Here is a 2,500-nt window from a genome sequence, read left to right as displayed (position 1 = left end):
AGACTGCCTGGAAATACAGATTATAGTGGCTGATCTTTAAATAGCCCTCTCTTTGCAGCCTCCTTCGCTTACTGCCATACCAGCCTGGCCATGCCTGATCTCGTCTGATCTCGGAAGCTAAGCAGGTTTGGGCCTGGTTAGTACTTGAATGGGAGACCGCCTGGGAATACCAGGTGCTGTAAGCTTTTAGGTTTCCTTCTCTACTTATATAATGCACTGGCGGTTATAGTGGCTGATCTTTAAATAGCCCTCTCTTTGCAGCCTCCTTCGCTTAAGGCCATACCAGCCTGGCTATGTCTGATCTCGGAAGCTAAGCAGGTTTGGGCCTGGTTAGTACTTGGATGGGAGACTGCCTGGGAGTACCAGGTGCTGTAAGCTTTTAGGTTTCCTTCTCTACTTATATAATGCACTGGCGGTTATAGTGGCTGATCTTTAAATAGCCCTCTCTTTGCAGCCTCCTTCGCTTAAGGCCATACCAGCCTGGCTATGCCCGATCTCGTCTGATCTCGGAAGCTAAGCAGGTTTGGGCCTGGTTAGTACTTGGATGGGAGACTGCCTGGGAGTACCAGGTGCTGTAACCTTTTAGGTTTCCTTCTCTACTTATATAATGCACTGGCGGTTATAGTGGCTGATCTTTAAATAGCCATCTCTTTGCAGCCTAGTACTTTTGGAATTTTTCAGTAATTATCTAATAGTTTTGCATAAATAAAAAAATAAAAAAAAGAGTCAATGCCCAATCTTAGAAAACCGAAACAGGTTTGGGCCTGGTTAGTACTTTTGGAAATTTTCACTAATAGTCTAATAATCTTGCAAAAAAAAAAAAAAAAAAGAGTCAATGCCCAGTCTTAGAAAACCGAAAGAGGTTTGGGCCTGGTTAGTACTTTTGGAAATTTTCACTAATTGTCTAATAATCTTGCAAAAAAAAAAAAAAAAAGAGTCAATGCCCAGTCTTAGAAAACCGAAACAGGTTTGGGCCAGGTTAGTACTTTTTTAGAAGTTTTCAGTAATTATGTAATAAATTTGCAAAAAAAAAAATTAAATAAATAAAGAGTCAATGCCCAATCTCAGAATCTAAGCAGGTTTGGAACCAGTTAGTACTTGGATGGGAGACTGCCTGGAAATACAGATTATAGTGGCTGATCTATAAATAGCCCTCTCTTTGCAGCCTCCTTCGCTTACTGCCATACCAGCCTGGCTATGCCCGATCTCGTCTGATCTCGGAAGCTAAGCAGGTTTGGGCCTGGTTAGTACTTGAATGGGAGACTGCCTGGGAATACCAGGTGCTGTAAGCTTTTAGGTTTCCTTCTCTACTTATATAATGCACTGGCGGTTATAGTGGCTGATCTTTAAATAGCCCTCTCTTTGCAGCCTCCTTCGCTTAAGGCCATACCAGCCTGGCTATGCCCGATCTTGTCTGATCTCGGAAGCTAAGCAGGTTTGGGCCTGGTTAGTACTTGGATGGGAGACTGCCTGGGAGTACCAGGTGCTGTAAGCTTTTAGGTTTCCTTCTCTACTTATATAATGCACTGGCGGTTATAGTGGCTGATCTTTAAATAGCCCTCTCTTTGCAGCCTCCTTCGCTTAAGGCCATACCAGCCTGGCTATGCCCGATCTCGTCTGATCTCGGAAGCTAAGCAGGTTTGGGCCTGGTTAGTACTTGGATGGGAGACCGCCTGGGAATACCAGGTGCTGTAAGCTTTTAAGTTTCCTTCTCTATTTATATAATGCACTGGCGGTTATAGTGGCTGATCTTTAAATAGCCCTCTCTTTGCAGCCTCCTTAGCTTAAGGCCATACCAGCCTGGCTATGCCCGATCTCGTCTGATCTCGGAAGCTAAGCAGGTTTGGGCCTGGTTAGTACTTGGATGGGAGACCACCTGGGAATACCAGGTGCTGTAACCTTTTAGGTTTCCTTCTCTACTTATATAATGCACCGGCGGTTATAGTGGCTGATCTTTAAATAGCCCTCTCTTTGCAGCCTCCTTCGCTTAAGGCCATACCAGCCTGGCTATGCCCGATCTTGTCTGATCTCGGAAGCTAAGCAGGTTTGGGCCTGGTTAGTACTTGGATGGGAGACTGCGTGGGAGTACAAGGTGCTGTAAGCATTTAGGTTTCCTTCTCTACTTATATAATGCACTGGCGGTTATAGTGACTGATCTTTAAATAGCCCTCTCTTTGCAGCCTAGTACTTTTGGAATTTTTCAGTAATTATCTAATAGTTTTGCATAAATAAAAAAAAAAAAAAAAGAGTCAATGCCCAGTCTTAGAAAACCGAAACAGGTTTGGGCCTGGTTAGTACTTTTGGAAATTTTCACTAATAGTCTAATAATCTTGCAAAAAAAAAAAAAAAAAAAGAGTCAATGCCCAGTCTTAGAAAACCGAAACAGGTTTGGGCCAGGTTAGTACTTTTGGAAGTTTTCAGTAATTATGTAATAAATTTGCAAAAAAAAAAATTAAATAAATAAAGAGTCAATGCCCAATCTCAGAATCTAAGCAGGTTT

General features: G+C 42.8%; 6 non-coding genes and 2 pseudogenes across 6 annotated transcripts; all 8 read left to right on the top strand.

Moving 5' to 3' along the window:
• Positions 1-66: 66 nt before the first annotated feature.
• Positions 67-185, top strand: LOC132153442 (5S ribosomal RNA). Its single transcript, XR_009436759.1, has one exon. It is a non-coding gene; the product is annotated as a 5S ribosomal RNA (ribosomal RNA).
• An 84-nt stretch (positions 186-269) lies between these two features.
• LOC132153316 (5S ribosomal RNA) lies at positions 270-378 on the top strand (annotated as a pseudogene).
• An 84-nt stretch (positions 379-462) lies between these two features.
• On the top strand, positions 463-581 carry LOC132153700 (5S ribosomal RNA). Its single transcript, XR_009437006.1, has one exon. It is a non-coding gene; the product is annotated as a 5S ribosomal RNA (ribosomal RNA).
• Positions 582-1,173: 592 nt separating this feature from the next.
• LOC132153453 (5S ribosomal RNA) lies at positions 1,174-1,292 on the top strand. Its single transcript, XR_009436769.1, has one exon. It is a non-coding gene; the product is annotated as a 5S ribosomal RNA (ribosomal RNA).
• An 84-nt stretch (positions 1,293-1,376) lies between these two features.
• On the top strand, positions 1,377-1,495 carry LOC132153679 (5S ribosomal RNA). The gene has a single exon (XR_009436984.1). It is a non-coding gene; the product is annotated as a 5S ribosomal RNA (ribosomal RNA).
• Positions 1,496-1,579: 84 nt separating this feature from the next.
• On the top strand, positions 1,580-1,698 carry LOC132153363 (5S ribosomal RNA). Its single transcript, XR_009436683.1, has one exon. It is a non-coding gene; the product is annotated as a 5S ribosomal RNA (ribosomal RNA).
• Positions 1,699-1,782: 84 nt separating this feature from the next.
• LOC132153529 (5S ribosomal RNA) lies at positions 1,783-1,901 on the top strand. The gene has a single exon (XR_009436842.1). It is a non-coding gene; the product is annotated as a 5S ribosomal RNA (ribosomal RNA).
• An 84-nt stretch (positions 1,902-1,985) lies between these two features.
• On the top strand, positions 1,986-2,104 carry LOC132153830 (5S ribosomal RNA; annotated as a pseudogene).
• Positions 2,105-2,500: the final 396 nt, after the last annotated feature.

This window comes from Carassius carassius, chromosome 11 (genome assembly GCF_963082965.1).
Source record: "Carassius carassius chromosome 11, fCarCar2.1, whole genome shotgun sequence".
Classification (NCBI taxonomy): domain Eukaryota; kingdom Metazoa; phylum Chordata; class Actinopteri; order Cypriniformes; family Cyprinidae; genus Carassius; species Carassius carassius.
Note: the sequence above shows the minus strand (reverse complement) of the source record. Positions and strands in the feature narration are given on the sequence as shown.